This window comes from Schistocerca piceifrons, chromosome 1, assembly GCF_021461385.2.
Source record: "Schistocerca piceifrons isolate TAMUIC-IGC-003096 chromosome 1, iqSchPice1.1, whole genome shotgun sequence".
Taxonomy (NCBI): Eukaryota; Metazoa; Arthropoda; class Insecta; order Orthoptera; family Acrididae; genus Schistocerca; species Schistocerca piceifrons.
This window is the reverse complement of record NC_060138.1, coordinates 913,019,154-913,038,730: the sequence shown is the minus strand read 5'-3', so window position 1 is coordinate 913,038,730 and position 19,577 is coordinate 913,019,154.

The window sequence follows — 19,577 nt, the reverse complement described above, 5'->3', positions numbered from 1 at the left end:
TACAAACTACCTTTAGCCCTACTTCTTGCAACTGCCTTATGACATAGGTAGTAAGACTTTTTAAAGTGATACTTGAAACTGAGTTGTGAGTGAAATAATAAGCAACAACCTGCCTACAGCTTTTATGTATGCCTCTAACCATGAAAACTAAAGCATGATTTGCATGAACATTTGACCTCCCTAAATCTTGAAACCCAGAAATTTCTTGTTTGCTTGCATTATAATACGACCCTCTTTCTAAAGACATTTCATCAAACAACAAAGCACAATATTTCTCAGCATTGTTCATTATTTCAACTTCTGTTTTCATTACATTCATGACCGAAGTATTCAATCCTGGTTCAAAAGGTATAGAAGACAACAGACATTTCTGATACCTCACAGAAGGAAGATTAAAATGAACTTACAAATATTTGTATAGGTGGGGACTTCGTTTGTATAAGGATAAAGCAAACACTATGTCCTTGGGTGCACATTGCCTTGCATTTGCTGATTGATGAGCATTTCGTAATTGGCTGTTTATGAAATCTTTGGAGTTTAAATTAGATTCTATGAAAGAGAAAGTATTGCTGTTATATAAATCATTAAATGCTTTCAGTTCTGATTTTTCATGATGTAGCTTTGCTTTCAGTTTTGATAGCCTTGTTAGAGTATTCCTATGAATCTTGTACATTTTAGATTTTGATGGGGTTAAGTCTGCTTTTGAAACCCCTGTACCTAAAACCCCACTTTCCTCATTACAAAATGTTTCAGATAAGAATGTATACTCACTATCTGCAGATTCATTTTGAGGGGAGATAAAAAAATTTAAGAGGTGCATCACTCAATGAAGTACTCTGCTCAGCACAACTAGTGCTAGGTAATTCTCTAACAGCAGTTTCACCTCTGGTATTGGCACCTGTATAGTAAAGATTTTCCATGGTACCACTAGTGCTTGGTAAGTCTAACTCACTATTAGCACCAGTTACACCTGATCCATTTCTGGTACAAACACCTACATGAGAACTACTTGCCACAGCACAACTAAGGCTTTTTAGTTCATTAACATCGGTTTCACTTCTGGTATTAGCAGCTGTAAAATGAACAGTTGCCATAGCACCACTAGTGCTTGGTAGGCCCAATTCACTATTAACAACAGTGTCACCTGATTCACTACCGATTTTGGCAATTACGCAAGGGACACCTGTCACAAGTTTTGGAAACACACCCCTGTTTGGCCTATACCTACTTTTATTCATAAAATCTTCTTCAAAAAAATGATCTACACAAACAAAATAAGAAGCACAGTTCACATCTGATGACATTTACAAATACTCTTCCACTTTAGAAGCAACTCTTGAGGTTGTTTTGGAAACCTGTAGAAATGCTTGTTGCAAATTTCCTCTGTTGAACCCATGTAATAGCCAGATGAAAAGCTGGGGAACTTGCAGGAGTATTTCAACGTCAATCCATTGTGTTGGATATTCTGAAAAAAAACAACATAAAAGTCTTCATTAAATATAACTACTATAGACATATCAAAGTTATTTTAATAAACAAACGGAAACCACACTGCTTAATTCACGATAGAAGAGAATACATTTCATTTACAGGCTACGAGATTATTTAATGAAAAATTAGATGTCTTACCTTACAATTTCTTCAGTTCTACAGTGAACTTTATGAATTCAAAGTAAAAAATCTGTTTATAATGAAGATGAGTAGTATGTAAATATGAAGCAAATACAAAGATGACTGTAACCGAGGACCACAGACTTCAGTGCAGAGCAAGACGATAGAATATTTCAAAACAACCACCATTGGAGTTTAGGCAGCTCTCATTGATCAATTCCAGCTTCGTTTGACCCCTAGCGCCTCTAGTGGTCTGGAATGGAACTACGTGGCTTGTTGCCTCTTCGCCCATATAGATTTCACCCCCCCCCCCCCCCCCCGTGACTTAGAGTATAGTTTTTTTAGCGCCAAATGTACACTTTAGGCATTGTTGTATGATTCATTTGTCATTTGTAGTCGACCACTATTAAATTATGGTGATTACAGCACCATCTATTGCTACATTTTGTAACTATTTTTTTTTCTTTTGACATACATTTTCCCCCCTCTCTGATAATATTCCGTTGCAATTTGTTGTCATTCTGACCAGTGGTGTTATTTCTACAGCAGTTTGAAAGTTTAACTTTATTTATAATAACCCTGTATATCACTACTCAACAGCCATTTTGCAACTGGAACGTGATATATCAGTTAGTATGGTTGTTGGCATGTAGAATCTGAATCTACCTTTCTAGCACATAAGATTTTTTAGTTTTAATGGTTTTATTGTTTATCGGTTATATTATCTATTGTAATGTTTACCTTTCTTTTGTTAAGATGTCTATATTTTTATTTTTTAGTACAGGGGTGCTAGAAGATTCACAAATCTTCACTAGATGGGATGTGAGGTACAGATTCTAAACTTTGCTCACCTGATGGAAGGATACTATAACAACTAGTGGAGGCTGATAAATACATGGTTCAGTTTTCGTCACATAGTGTATTGTGAGTACTTTTACCTTGATGAGTGTTCCTTCTAAGAGATATAATGTTAGTAGTGGGACCACCTTCGTTTCCATCCATTTTGTTAGTGCAGGTTGCCTACGTCAGGGGCAGCTATGCACTCAGGGGCAATGTAAGTAGGCTGTTTAGGTTTTTTTATTGGTAACGCCACCTTTGTATGAAAATCACTGGCTGTGCTGTGTGCAGTCTGTGGCTGCTTTGCATTGTTGTAATACTCGCCATTGTAGTGTTAGGCAGCTGGCTGTGAACAGCGCGTAGCGTTGCGCAGTTGGAGGTGAGCCGCCAGCAGTGGTGGATGTGGGGAGAGAGATGGCGGAGTTTTGAAATTTGTCATGAACTGCTATATTTATATATGATGATATCAAGGTAAATACATTGTTTGTTCTCTACTAATATCTTTCATTTGCTAACTATCCCTATCAGTAGTTAGTGCCTTCCATAGTTTGAATCTTTTATTTAGCTGGCAGTAGTGGCGCTCGCTGTATTGCAGTAGCTTGAGCAGCGAAGATTTTTGTGAGGTAAGTGATTTGTGAAAGGTATAGTTTAATGTTAGTCAGGGCCATTCTTTAGTAGGGAATTTGGAAAGTCAGATTGCGTTGCGCTAAAAACATTGTGTGTCAGTATAAGCACAGTCTTGTATAAATTGTTCAAAGGGGAAGTTTCATATGTCGCGACCCTTAGCCTAGGATACCTCACTGGAATCTTCTGATTTTTTTCTTGTAGTTTGTGTAATTAGTGTAGCTATTGTTTATTGCTAGCGCGTAATTATAGAGAGAATTTCCTTTGTAGTTGTAGTTTTTCATTGTTGTACAGTAAAACAGTTGTGGCATGCATGTAGATTTGCACCAAGTATTTCGCAGCTGCGCTGGCAATGAAGTAGACATTATTTCCATTGCTATGTTATTTTATTTTGCTCTTCAAATTGCGCTTTTCTGTGTTATCGTGTGAAATACTGTGACAATAATGGCATGTGAAAAACGTAATACTAGGCTCCAAAGTAAACTGAGAAATGACAGTGAAGACGAAAGCAGTGTGTTAGCGCCGCAGAGTAATGAATTAACTAATGTTCAAAGTAGTAATTTGGTAATTGCGCATAGGGAAATGGAGCGGGCGGCAAACAATGGTGTAGACAGTGAAACAGGTAGTGAACAGGGAAGCGTTATCGATCGATTGGTCGGCAACAGCTCGCCTCAGGAATCGGGAATGACAGAACACAATATTGCAAATACTGCAGACTCAGGTTTTGGGTTCCCACCGTTTTCTCAAATGAGTCAAGACACATTTTCCACTTGTCAAAATGTGAATGTTGCCGGTGCAACTTCACTGCCGAAAAGCACTGAGGAACATGTTTCAGACACCAGTGCATTGTTATTACAATTAATGCAACAAATGGGACAAAAGCTTGAAAAGTTAGACACAATGGAACAACATCAGAGACAAACACAGCAACAGTTAGACACAATGGAACAAAATCAGAGACAAACACAGCAAAAGCTTCAAAAGTTAGACACAATGGAACAAAATCAGAGACAAACACAGCAAAAGCTTCAAAAGTTAGACACAGTGGAACAAAATCTTAAAAAGTTAGACTCATTGGAACAAACACTTGAACAAACACGTGAAGATTTAACTACTGAGTTACATAACATTGAATCGAAATGTCAAAAAGTCTGTAATGACGTAAAAACACAAATTTGTGAGCATTTTCAACCTATTTTTTCGCGGCATGAAAATGCATTACAGAATCACGAAGCAGCCATAAAAGAACTGCAAATTATTGTTCATGAAAATCATGAGACCGTGCAAGCTAAATTTGACTCAGTTGCATCTACCGATTCGGTTACGCAACTTGCAAAAACTCAGGAAAACTTTAAGGACACAGTAGATACTCTGAAACTTGGTTCAGAAAAACACACTGAAGAAATAAGGACACTATCGGAGAAAGTAGCCGAACTTTCGGATCTGGTCACTAACTTATCTACAAAGGTAGATGATGATCTGAATGACACAAGACCCGTAGCCTTCACTGACACAGAAGAGTATGAACAAATAAGAAAATCCAAACAAAATCAGAATAAAATTAATACACAACACCAAAGAGAAATCCGGGAAGTACAAGATCAGCTGACACAGGTAATACAAGAATTACGTATTTCAGAGGACACTGGCGCTCCAACACGGGAAGAGCGACTTAGAAACACGGAAAAGCCGCAAAATAATAACACAGGGCATTTCGGAAGTTATGAAAGAAATTGGCAATGTGCACCGAATTTTGAGATGGAACGGCCGACACAACCTAACAATGACCGATATGCGACTCGCCGACATGATGATTTTGACTATAAGCTGTTCATTACTACACGTAAATTCAAAACATTTAAGAATTCTGGCAACGACATTCATCCACAAGCATGGCTCCATCAATTCTCTCATTGTTTTCCTCCCAACTGGTCGTTGGAACACAGATTAGAATTTATGTGTGGCTACTTAGAGAATGAACCAGCTGTAAGAATGCGATCGGTCATTCACGATTGCCACAGTGAAGGAGAATTTTACCATGCCTTCCTCTCAGCATATTGGTCTCAAGCCACACAAGACCGAGTAAAACATGGTATCATAATGATGAAACATTTCGAACAATCTGAATTCTCCAGTCTTGTGAAATATTTTGAAGACATGTTGCACAAGAATCAGTACCTGTCAAACCCATACAGCCCCTCAGAACTTATCCGCATTTGCTTAATCAAATTGCCTGAACATTTACAACACATTATTTTGGCAGGACGTTGCAAAGACGACATTGAAGCTTTTCAGGGACTGTTACAAGAATTGGAAATTGACACTGACAATCGCGGAATGCGGAAACAGGAACACAACAATTGCAGGTCACATCCGTCACAATTCCTCGATAATAACTGGCCACGACAAGCCTATTCTTACAACGCAAATCGTGACCAAAATAGACACCACCTGTACGACAACCGTTGGCAGAGCAGTAATAATTACAGGGAAAGATCAACTCTCCGCGGTAATGACTATCACAGAGACTATCAGAGAAACAGGCAATATGGGAACCAAAATAATTATTATCAAGGGAGACAGAATAACTTCAGATGCAACGGTCCAGCGCACAGTTACGATTCAGGGAGAAATTCTCCACCACTTAACCGACAAGAAAGAAACTACAGGAACTACCGACATGACGACAGACGATATATTCGTAACGACAGACCTGAATTGCATCAGAACTGGCGAGATTCAAACAGGGCAGGGCCTTCTCGTCAGAGTGAATTTGTAGAAGTTAGGTCTCCTAATCCCAATAACGGCGCGCGCCAACAAAGAGACAGACAATGACTCGCACAGCAGGCAGCCGCGTGCGCCCGCTGGCTCCGAGAGAAATAACATAAGACGCTAGCCTTGAAAAAAAATTTTAGCATTCCTTACCGATGTATACAAAATGATATTTGCTTTGAAGTTGAAACTCTGCGTACTAGGAAGAGTAAAGGTTTACACCACATTTCACATGTAAAACCATTTATTGAAAGATAATCTGCTTTTTAACTTTGTCTTTGCCATAAAACTTTTCACTTCACATTTCTAGTATGCTTTGTCAGACTTAAGAAACTGTTAACATGCAACAATGTTTGAAGCTAAATATCCAGTCTAGAACCTAGGGAACATTTTTAAACAGAAATTACGAATGCATTGTTATAGTGAACAGACGACACAGTGTTGTATTTGTACATTCTTGCTTGTTAGTTGCACGATTACGTAACGACTATCAGGCTTACATACTTAGGACACATACTGGTACTGCTAATGAGATTTTAATGCAACATTTTGGTTTACTTGAAAATACATTCTGGGTTTAATGTACTTTCTGTGAGATACCAGACGACAAAGTGGTTAGTTTATGTGACAACTACACGGTTTTATCACGACGCTTCTAATGAGTGACAATTTACAATGTTGCTTTTGTAGTGTTTCTGTTTTATTTCTGCACAGTTTTTCTGTTTTATTCTGCAAAGTAAAACATGTTTTAGTAGTAACTTTTGTGGTACAGCTACAATGAGATTGCCTTTTCCGTAGCACAACAATATGTTACAGCACAGTACTTTCTTCATCATGGCAATAAGCGTAATAACTAAGATATCTATACATAAAGCATTTCACTTTTGTTTATCATGAGGTAAGTACATTGACTTCTGCAGAACTTAGCTTTCGGAGGACGATAAGTATGACACTTCCACAGAATTATCTTACAGCAAGACGCACATTTAGCGCTACAGGACACGCATTTGAGTGATTAATTTTGTACTTAAAACATTTATTTTTAAAGATATTTGAAGTACAATGATACAAAGGTTTTCAGTGATACATTTCATTTCATTGCTGTAATCTGTAACACCTGAGGGTATAATTACATTAATCCTCAGGGGGGTACACGCTTACTTTGTGTACCATGTGTGTGGCAACCACAAGGAACCCTAGCTAATATGGTATTTGCTTATACAACTTTACACATCGGCACCATATTTCTCTAACACAGAATTACACAGCTATCTGATCATTTAACTGAGAGATAAACATTTTTTTATTACATCAGTGACAGATGTTTACGCAATTACACAGTTGGATAACTTCACACTTATGAAATTGTATTTTGTCTGTACTGTGTGAACTGTTCATATTTTTTCGGACCCATTGTGATACTATGAGAGCTTTGAATGATGTATTTGGTATGGGATCATGATTTTTAAAGTACGTTTGAGGCAGATGACACTTTTGACATGAGCAGAGAATTTTTTTAGGTTTTGACATTATTGCAGAAAGCTACGACGTTTTTGAGATTTGACTGAGGTGTTATGATGTTATTTTTTACGACGAGAATGTGTATTATGCTGCTGAGGTATGTTTATGATTAATAAGCTGATGCTATATGAGGAATTTGGTTATGCTATGTATTTATTATGATGAAATATTGAAGTGTGAAGCAAGATTGACGTGTCGACGAATATATATATGTGTAATAAGGTAAGGAGTAATGAATAGTGGGTAGCGACTCTTGACTTGTGAAACAGGATGTTGGAAACCAAGAATCGTACTTTAAGAGTTATGAAATGTGTGTAAATCCGTGAATGTATCACAATGCCGGCGAAAATTTTTTTGGACACTTATATTTATAGGATTTTTTTTCTACAGATTTGCAACGCTAATTCTTGACCTGTGAAATATTTTTATGTGAGACTGTCACTGTAGCGGAAACTGCTGTCGTAAATATTTCCGTAAGAAAGTTAAGTGACCACCTGCACGTAATGCGTCGCGGGCACCCACCTGGGCGACAGCCGCCCGAAAGAAAAAAAGCCATTAGCCTTTCAGCGGCACAGGTAGAAAAAAAAAGGGGAGGCCATTATCCTCCATATTGACATTTCCTTGTTGAAGGCATACTGTGGAGCTCGTAATTTATGATATTTACTGAAATGCCTAATGAAATGACGAGAAATATTTTTACATCTGCACACCTGATTACGACAAGCGTCTTTCTATGAGAGTTGAGAGAATTTCTACTAACTTATGAAATGTCACATGACTATTGAATGATATTTTTATGCTTTGGTTTGCGTAATTGCTTATTTCATTTGATACCTGTTTTCCAGCTGTGTTACAGCATTAGTTTTTTAAAATAAACTTAGATGCATTTGCTAATGTGAACACTTTCTGTCAACAGATCTATTAAATAATAATTTTGTGATCCACATTCTTCAAAAAAGGTGCACTTGGAAAGGAAAGAACAATAAGAAGGGACTAGTAACAGTAACTGCATACATAATATTCTTTTCAAGTACATGGTAATATTTCTTTTACAATAAGTTGTTGTGGTGCACCACTTTAATTACTTAGATATTAAGATGTGATTATACATTTCCCTTATCTGCATTGTTATCTTTACTGTAATATTTTTTCTGCTTGAGCTATGTCATATTTAGATATAAGCTGCTGTTTGCCAGGCATAGTGCTACTGAACTTTAATTTGTGTTACTCTGCTAAGCCAGATTTATTTTTTTGTTTGCTGCGCATTGCCTCATATTAGTTGTAATGTTGAATTGCTTGGTAATTTAGATTTACTGTAGCTTGCTTTGCGATTTTCCATTTTTTTTTCATTGCTGTTTATATTAATTGTTTTATGTGCTGCTGCATTGCCTCGTCCCTTAGTTTAGCATCTGAGCTCAGTAGATTTAAGTTAGCTTAAGAGGGGTAGACTATATAAGAAACTGACTATGGAGAGTAGGTAAAGAATGCATTGCGAAGTTATATGAAACAGACTTGGGCCAAAATGAGTATTGTGCACTGAGAAATAATTATATTGAAAAAAATATGAATAGAATACAGAAAGCAGGTATAGATAGGACTTTTTGGGAATAATGTTGAATGAAGGGAGATCTCCAAGAAGTAAAGAAAGTTTTGTTTGCAAAATACTGCAGTACAACAAACCCTGTCCTTTCCTTTTGTATTATCCCACTATATGTTTGTGTACCCTTGTGTATTTGTTTTCTTCCTGTCTCTGTGTAGTTTCATAGAATTTTTTCTTCTTTTAATATTAAGCTACATTCACTATGATGAGGAATACTGTTATCCTCGAATATAATTGGCATTAATAATATGTTATTTACCTTATAAATATGCTTACACATTATTTATTCTGTTTTGTTTTAATGCTCATGTGTGAAGTTGATGTTTTGAAAGTGATTCTGATCTTTTATTTTTGTACTCATGTGATAATTCCTGTAACACTGATGTATATGTTCATTTCTATTCTTTTGTAAAGCCTGTACTACAAATGTTATCTGTATTATTATGTTCTTTAATGATGTATTTTGTACCTTTGTTATTGTATTTTTATGTTACCAAATTGTAATTGTTACCAGTTCTTCAAATTAAGTAACATTTCACTGCACACGTTTCTGTTGGTCATAGTACATGGACAATATGTGAGAAGTAGGGACTGATAGTGTTTGCACGTGTGTTAATGATTCAGCAAGGGACTGGATAACAGCATTGCTGGATCTAAGGACAATTCCAGAAACTTTGTGAGTGCACAAGTGGTGGTTTATGGACTTGCTATATTGTCCACAAGACTATTCGATGGTGATTGTGCACCTGCACATTTGCAACAGATGGCTGCTGGCTGTCTCTACCAGGACTACAGTGGGTCTGCATCTTTGATGGCCCACCAATTGCTACAAGGACTGCAGTGGGTCTGCACCTCTGGTGGCCCACCAGTACCGTAATTTCTACCAGGACTACAGTGGGTCTGCTCTGTGATGACCTAACTACCAATATTCTTCAAAATGTCGACTGACTCTGCTGTGGGTTTACTCTGTTGTGGCCCATTACCTGTCTGCATGTCGAGTCAGCACTGTCTTTCCGTTGGAAGGACAACACTACGTCTTCAAGACTGCGTGGAAATCCACTACGTCTGTGTGCATTGTCTTTTACTTGTCAGACTTTGAGAAAAACACTGCAGTTTTACTGTGACGAATGATGAGGACTGTCTTTATGGACTGTGAGAAAATTTTAGCTTTACACCAACATTGTATCAATAAGTGTGTGCCTTTGATTTCTTTGTTATTGTAATTGTAAAAAAAAATTTTAACAAATATGTATTGGCCAGTGCCCAAAAAAATTTGTAAAATTTTTTTTGGGTAGCATGGGGGCTATGTAAGTAGGCTGTTTAGGTTTTTTTTATTGGTAACGCCACCTCTGTATGAAAATCACTGGCTGTGCTGTGTGCAGTCTGTGGCTGCTTTGCATTGTTGTAATACTCGCCATTGTAGTGTTAGGCAGCTGGCTGTGAACAGCGCGTAGCGTTGCGCAGTTGGAGGTGAGCCGCCAGCAGTGGTGGATGTGGGGAGAGAGATGGCGGAGTTTTGAAATTTGTCATGAACTGCTATATTTATATATGATGATATCAAGGTAAATACATTGTTTGTTCTCTACTAATATCTTTCATTTGCTAACTATCCCTATCAGTAGTTAGTGCCTTCCACAGTTTGAATCTTTTATTTAGCTGGCAGTAGTGGCGCTCGCTGTATTGCAGTAGCTTGAGCAGCGAAGATTTTTGTGAGGTAAGTGATTTGTGAAAGGTATGGTTTAATGTTAGTCAGGGCCATTCTTTAGTAGGGAATTTTGAAAGTCAGATTGCGTTGCGCTAAAAACATTGTGTGTCAGTATAAGCACAGTCTTGTATAAATTGTTCAAAGGGGACGTTTCAGCAAAACTATTGTTCTCCTTTGATTGACAGGTATGTAACTTATTGTTCTCCTTTGATTGACAGGAACTTAACCTATTGTTCTGTTAAGTGGTTTTCCATGTCACCCCCATTTCCTTTTTATTGACAGACACTTATCCTATTGTCCCTCCACCTCCTCCCCCTCACCCAACCCCCTCCCCCCCCCCCACTCCCAGTTACAGGTACACTTTCAGGTCTAAGGTATTGGAATAGCTCCTCTCACTCTAATCAGTTCGATTCACTACATAATTAAATTGATCAATTTACCACTTGTAAACCCCCTCCACTGCCCCCCCCCCCATAAAATGCTGTGAGTTGAAATTCCATCAGGACCATGCAACACACCACGGCTACCTCCACTAACCTAAGAAAATGGATGAAAAAAGGGCACTTTGGCTACCTCCACTAACATAAGTCATCCGACCACCACCTCTTCCTAGGGATTGGTGGGAAAAGGACTCTGCCCGTGCTGGACTTAAGTCTTTATTTTCAGTCTTTATCTAAACAATTAGAGGCAGTACCGCCATCAAGTGTGTTCACCCAAAGGTCTAGAGTCCAACTGACCTAGTACACAGCACTGCCACCAGAGGGCACTGTCGTCCCTTCTGTGACGTAATCCAAGATGGCGGCCTGGTGGTGGTGGAGAGGAAGGATCTCATAACAAGAAGTTCAACAGTATATTGTTTATTTATAAAAAAAATAGTTCATGGGGTTGGATTTCTCTTACTCATCGTTCCCTGCTGTTTGAAAACATGTATTTCTTCTAAGAAGCAATTACATGGGCCAAACATGTTGCATAACCTAATGTTTGGCACTATAGTCTGGGTGTCTTAACCTAATGTTTGGGCCTTTGTCGGCACTTAACCTATTGTTCTGTCAGCCCCATTTCCTTAAACTCTTGTACCGCCTTTGATACCAAATTAAGTAATTAGTTATGTCCTCCCACCATTTTCTGGTACACTTTTCGAATTTCACATACTTTTGAACGCCATTTCTGGCGCATTCTTGTTCGTCACCCACGCCCTTAAACTATTGTACTGCATTTTACATAAAAATTATGGAAATTAACCAATGGTTCTGTACTTAACCTGCTGTTCTGCTCCATGTCACACGCTCACACACACCCTCCCTTAACTATTGCACTGATAACACCATGTTGATATAAAAAATTTATTAAATCGGTATTCCTCACATATATGGGGTACTTTTTCTTAATTCGCAGCATTCTACTGGGATAGTGAAATCGATGGAATATAGTTTAAACAAAAGATCGCTAGTAAAAAACACATCAGGCCACCCGACATCAATCTCGAGCCTGGGTGCATTGGTGGGCAAGCAAAGTGGCGATGCGGACGTCAGCTGCCCAGCGACTCACAGGTGTCCGTTTGGGACTCGCAAACATGAGGCAGCAGCATTCCTTTCACACTTGACACCTCAGAAATTCCTGTCGAAATATGTGTTCAGCTAGGCACTGTTGCTGGAGCGATGAAGCATAGCTGAGGTGTGGGTCCAGTGCCAAGAGGTGTTGCAATGCTTCCCAGAATAGCACAGGGTGCACTGTTCCTAGCAATCCTAATGGGACAGCCGATCCGTCACTGAATTTACAATTCAGACTGCTGCTGCTGCCGGTGTGGCAGTACTGTATGCCCATTTTTTTCTGCAGACGTTACTGCCAGAGACAGAAAAGGACCTGGAAGAGCAGCAGAACGGAATGGACAGTGTCTTGAAACGAGGATATAAGATGAACATCAACAAAAGGAAAACGAGGATAATGGAATGTAGTCGAATTAAATCGGGTGAAGCTGCAGGAATTAGATTAGGAAATGAGACGCTTAAAGTAGTAAATGAGTTCTGCTGTTTGGGGAGCAAAATAACTGATGATGGTCGAAGTAGAGAGGATATAAAATGTAGACTGGCAACGACAAGGAAAGTGTTTCTGAAGAAGAGAAATTTGTTAACATTGAGTATAGATTTAAGTGTCAGGAAGTCGTTTCTGAAAGTATTTGTATGGAGTGTAGCTACAGAATACTGCTGAAGATTCGATGGGTAGATCACATAACTAATGAGGAGGTATTGAATAGAATTGGAGAGAAGAGAAATTTGTGGCACAACTTGAGTAAAAGTAGGGATCGGTTGGTTGGGCATATTCTGAGGCATCAAGGAATCACCAATTTAGTACTGGAGGGAAGTGTGGAGGGTAAAAATCGTAGAGGGAGACCAGAAGGATATAGGTTGCAGTAGGTACTGGGAGATGAAGAAGCTTGCACAGGATAGAGTAGCATGGAGAGCTGCATCAAACCAGTCTCTGGACTGAAGACCACAACAACAACATACATCGCCATATTGCACTGGCAGTTAAATCCCGCAAAAGTTATCTACAGATCATCAAAATACATACAAGACTCACAAGAATATTGGCAGCTAGGAACATATTTACCAGTGTAACCACAATTAAATATTACGAATGCTGTTACATTCTGACACTGATCGGTGTACAGGTATTGTCTTCTGTTGACAACTGTCGTTCTGGAACGAATCTCAGTATCTATAGTGCACATAATTTGTGTAAAAATCTCTCTCATACCCTCTTGGTTATCGATGTGCTGAATCTATACATCCCTCACGATAGGAGACACACTCATTTTCTGTGATCATGCCACGACATAAGCCACAGTAACTTTGCACTGCAACATACACACATTTCAGACAAACAGTGCAGCTATCTTTTATATCTGTACAAAAAAATTATGGTATGCCTACACTCACACCAGCTATATGTCTCGATTCTCCTCAATCCTAGGAAATTATCTGACAAAGTCTTCGAATCAGTGCTTCTGGAAGGTGCTGCATCCTGCCAAGATTCTCTCAAACAAGTGTTATGAAGGACAGGCGTCCAGCACTATGTGCGATAATGAATACCGCACCAGCGGACGTAATGTTTGGAAAGACATCATCGACGCAGATTGGTGTACTGTGATCAACATCACTATCGATAGGACAACAAGGAAAATGCGAGGGTACGCTTTGGGGCGCCGATAACGTTCTCACCACTATGTAGAGACTCCTATATCCCAGCACAAAGGATGTCTTGCGAATGAGTGATTATGATTGGTTCTTATCGAATTTACCCGCCGAATTACTGATGCCACCAGTGTGGAAGCATCGTCTACCTTTTTTTTCTGCAGACGAGACTTTCAGAGACATAAAACTATTTTACACAGGCCGTCCTATTGCACTGACAATTAAACCTTCCAAAGTGCCCAACACATCGTCAAACACGGATCGACTCTTAGTCACACTGCAAACCGTGCCCATGTAGTAAACGTACAATTTGTATCCTGCGCCATACAAAATCACCCCTTTTACATCATTCGTACATATATCGCGAAGACATACAGTATAAGCACATGCACCGTAGGTATACTCGTGGCACTAGATATTTCCCGCGAGGTCGGGTGGTCATCCACTCCCAACGCGTGGCCAGCGCGCCCTCATTGGATCGAAGTCACTCTCAGAACTGTTGTGCAAAGACGGGCTCGTTTCTCCCTGGGACAAACACGTTACTGTTTCTGGTCCGGACCTGCTTGCTTGCTTTACTACACACATCTCCAGACTCTGCGATTACAAGAAAATTTCGCATGGTTTGCTAGAATATGTAGAAATATGTAGTATGTAGTATGTTCTAGAAATATGTAGAGTGTTGTCTGATATACTTTGATGATGGATGTGTTCGAGAATTAACAATGCATGGACGTACTGCACAGTCATCTATCCACATTCGCAATAATACTTGCAAAGTGGGGAGAGGGTGGTTTAGCTATGATACTGAAATTGAGAAACATGCTGTCACATCATTGCTCAGTGTTGAAATTACTGTAAAATTGGTAAAATTGTCCACACAATCAATGCTTATTATTTCAGTACATCAGGGGTGTCTTTTCTATCCCATCCATCCACTGGTGCGCTGTTGCTTGCAGCATAATGATTGACTGACATCACTTATTTGAGTTGGAGAAAAATTTTTGGTGGAGGGCCAACACCTTCTGGGGGATGGATAGCACTGAAACAGTGATTGGATACATAGATGCAATATGAGGAATCAGTCGAAATGGAACACGGAACCATTGGGTATTCCATCACTGTGATAGATGAGTTTAAATGTAGAGGTCGTCAATCACTTTCGGACAGTAATTTGGAAACTCCTCAACGCTGCCAAACTCTTCCAGTTTCCTTATACTGTAACTGTCTTTTATTTAAAATCATCCTGTGTGTGCGGCATATTATGGTAGGTGCAGTGACAACATGATTTACACTGTGCGACGTCTAGTTTTCTGCAAGAGGCAATGGATCAGAAAATGTTAATGTCAATTTAGAACCTGACACAGACCTCGAAGTCATGGCTGGAAAACAAAATGTATGGCAGTGTACACAGCGTGTTACAGCAGCAAAACACGATGTTTCAAACAAAGACACAGCGTCACAGGGGGCGTCTCCTGCGACTTAAAGTATAGTCTGTGAGATACAGTCATCCTCCTACAGTATAGGTGATGAAACTTTAAACTGGCCTGTACAGTGGATCAATACCTGTATATTTAATAGGATCGTCGCATGTGCTCGAAGCCAGCATGCATGTGGTATTTGTTTTCGATATATGGGAGGAAAGAGATGCGGTAAAAATCTTGTTGAGTTCTCTATCGGATGAAGTAGTGGAGCTTTTATAGTTCGTAATTATTCTCTGGTGGAAGGAATAGAATAACGATGATAGAACGTTGGGGTGGTAGACGTGAATGGGAGCTGAGGGATGTGGATCTGTAGTACCTGCTTGTAGTTTGGAGAAGCACAGCAATGCAGTAGCAAAATCGATATACTTCACCCAGTTCCCATACTGTCTTTTACACTACCTCGTGTTGCAGGAGTAGGTTTTGTTTCTGTCGAATGGTCAACACACCGTTCTGTCACAGTAACTCAGCTTCGCCTGTTTCTACACAGGTTGCAGAAGGTGATAGATATAGCTTTCTCCGACTTCTACTCAGTTCCGACTTAACATTGGAACAATTACATGTGCAAAGCTGCAGGGACGGTAGCGCAGACTCTGAGAGGTAGTTGCAAGATGCACAGGGGCTACCTAAAACCACATTGGAGTTTTACTAAAGCAGGTAAGTCCGAGAAAGGTGGCTCATTTCGAGATATGATTATGCCAGAAATATGATTCACTAGTGGCTGTAATCATTAATGGACTTCTCCACAGGTTCCATCGCAGGTTTGTGATTGAATGGAAAGACTTGATCCCAAGTCATAGACATCATTTCTACCGAAAGCGTAGCACTAGAGATCGTCGCCTATAACTCAGTGGATATATCGCAGAACCTCTGACATGGCATCGAGACAGAATGCGTTACAAATGCTGCAGAAATATCTAGTGGCGGTGGCGTTTCATACAACTCCTTAGTTGAATCGCTTTCAAAATGTGGTAATTTTATTACGAGGTTGCACCGTCGGCGACGTGTTGGTCTGATACTATACACTCCGGCGATCACCATCTACATTCAGTGTCATGGTATTTGTCTGGGCCGGCCGGTGTGACCGTGCGGTTAAAGGCCCTTCAGTCTGGAATCGCGTGACCACTACGGTCGCAGGTTCGAATCCTGGCTCGGGTATGAATGTGTGTGATGTCCTAAGGTTAGTTAGATTTAATTAGTTCTAAGTTCTAGGCGACTGATGACCTCAGAAGTTAAGTCGCATAGTGCTCAGAGCCATTATTTGTCTGGAAGAAACCACTTCATTCAGAGGTAATGCCATACGTAGATTTGTAGGGCCAGTATAGCTTTTAACATGGATATCTGTATGCACCTGTAGAATCAAGACCGCCTGTGATGGTAATATGGTAGTGTTTTTTACCATCTGGCGGTTTGTAAGACGATTACGCCTCTCTTTCTAAGACACAGTGGTACCACTCTCAAGAAAACTTATTAGACATGTCCACTCATCGTTGATTCTCAGTCATATTATTTCGTATCGCCGGAAATCATTTATTGGCGAAGTAGTAGGGGATGGGTGATAGGTTCACCTTGAGCATCAGGGTCATACAGTGTATGTTTGTGCTCCGACATGTGCAAAGGAAATGACTATGTCCAGTCGTAAGGAAGGTATGGATTTGAAATGGAATACAGTGATAGCAAAGGGGAGAGTATGTCAAGTCATAAGAATGGTACAGATATTTCTATTTCCAGAGCCACAGCCGTCAGCAGGGTGTATCTCCGATACCTCGTTCATTGTCGAATGTCGTTCTGTTGAGACCGCGATCGTAACATTTAATTGTAAGTATAGCGATCAAATATATATGTGACCGATTTCCTAGGATAATTCTGTCTAGGGGTGCTTGGAGTGCAGCACCGTTGTCCTGTGGCAGTAATGATTCACATTTCCCGTTAACGGCAGGAGCTGTCCGAATGGAAAGGGCTGTTGGGAGTGTAGGAATGTAGCTGACTTAACCGAATCCTTCTCTAGACGGCTGAACAGCGAACTAATACTTAGCATGTGTTGGGTGGGTTTCGCGATCGCATGGAGAGATTGAGAAGATTCAACATGTACATGTGTTTGCGCTGGACCATTATTCCCTCCCATGTAAGTTGTTCGGTTGACTGCTTCTTCAAATTTCGCGGCTTTATTTAGTTGAGAGGACATCGATTGTGGTGTGTGCATCTAGCAGGTGAAAGACAGGTGGAAGACACGTTTACTGGTTCTCTAGACAACCAGCATAGTGAACGCATTATTGTGGTCAAGATAGACACGAAGCTCACGCCTACTACAGTAGTACAACTTTTATATGCCAACTAGCTCTGCAGATGACGAAGAAATTGATGAAATGTATGATGAGATAGAAGAAATTATTCAGGTAGTGAAGGGAGACGAAAATTTAATAGTCATGGGTGAGTGAAATTCGAGAGTAGGAAAAGGGAGAGAAGGAAACATAGTAGGTGAATATGGATTGGGGCTAAGAAATTATAGAGGAAGCCGCCTGGTAGAATTTTGCGCAGAGCATAACTTAATCATAGCTAACACTTGGTTCAAGAATCATGAAAGAAGGTTGTATACATGGAAGAACCCTGGAGATACTAAAAGGTATCAGATAGATTATATAATGGTAAGACAGAGATTTAGGAATCAGGTTTTCAATTGTAAGACATTTCCAGGGGCAGATGTGGACTCTGACCACAATCTATTGGTTATGAACTGTACATTAAAACTGAAGAAACTGCAAAATGGTGGGAATTTAAGGAGATGGGACCTGGATAAACTGCAAGAACCACAGGTTGTACAGGGTTTCAGGGAGAGCATAAGGGAACAATTGACAGGAATGGGGGAAGGAAATACAGTAGAAGAAGAATGGGTAGCTTTGAGGCATGAAATAGTGAAGGCAGCAGAGGATCAAATAGGTAAAAAGACGAGGGCTAGTAGAAATCCTTGGGTAACAGAAGAAATATTGAATTTAATAGATGAAAGGAGAAAATATAAAAACGCAGTGAATGAAGCAGACAAAAAGGAATACAAACGCCTCAAAAATGAGATCGACAGGAAGTGCAAAATCGCTAAGCAGGGATGGCTAGAGGATAAATGTAAGGATGTAGAGGCTTATCTCACTAGGGGTAAGATAGATACTTCCTACAGGAAAATTAAAGAGACCTTTGGAGAAAGGAGAACCACTTGCATGAATATCAAGAGTTTTGATGGAAACCCAGTTCTAAGCAAAGAAGGGAAAGCAGAAAGGTGGAAGGAGTATATAGAGGGTCTATACAAGGGCGATGTACTTGAGGACAATATTATGAAAATGAAAGAGGATGTAGATGAAGATAAAATGGGAGATATGATACTGCGTGAAGAGTTTGACAGAGCATTGAAAGACCTAAGTCGAAACAAGGCCCATTAGAACTACTGACAGCCTTGGGAGAGCCAGTCCTGACAGAACTACCATCTGGTGAGCAAGATGTATGAGACAAGCGAAATACCCTCGGATTTCAAGAAGAATATAATAATACCAATCCCAAAGAAAGCAGGTGTTGACAGATGTAAAAATTACCGAACTATCAGTTTAATAAGTCGCAGCTGCAAAGTACTAACGCGAATTCTTTACAGACGAATGGAAAAACTGGTAGAAGCCGACCTCGGGGAAGATCAGTTTGGATTCCAGAGAAATGTTGGAACACGTGAGGCAATACTGACCCTACAACTTATCTTAGAAGAAAGATTAAGGAAAGGCGACCTACGTTTCTAGCATTTGTAGACTTAGAGAAAGCTTTTGACAATGTTGAATGGAATACTCTCTTTCAAATTCTGAAGGTAGCAGGAGTAAAATACAGGGAGCGAAAGGCTATTTACAATTTGTACAGAAACCAGATGGCAGTTATAAGAGTCGAGGGGTATGAAAGGGAAGCAGTGGTTGGGAAGGGAGTGAGACCGGGTTGTAGCCCCTCCCCGATGTTATTCAATCTGTATATTGAGCAAGCAGTAAAGGAAACAAAAGAAAAATTCAGAGTAGGAATTAAAATCCATAGAGAAGAAATAAAAACTTTGAGGTTCATCGATGACATTGTAATTCTGTCAGAGACAGCAAAGGACCTGGTAGAGCAGTTGAACGGAATGGACAGTGTCTTGAAAGAAGGGTATAAGATGGACATCAACAAAAGAAAAACGAGGATAATGGAATGTAGTCGAATTAAGTCGGGTGACGCTGAGG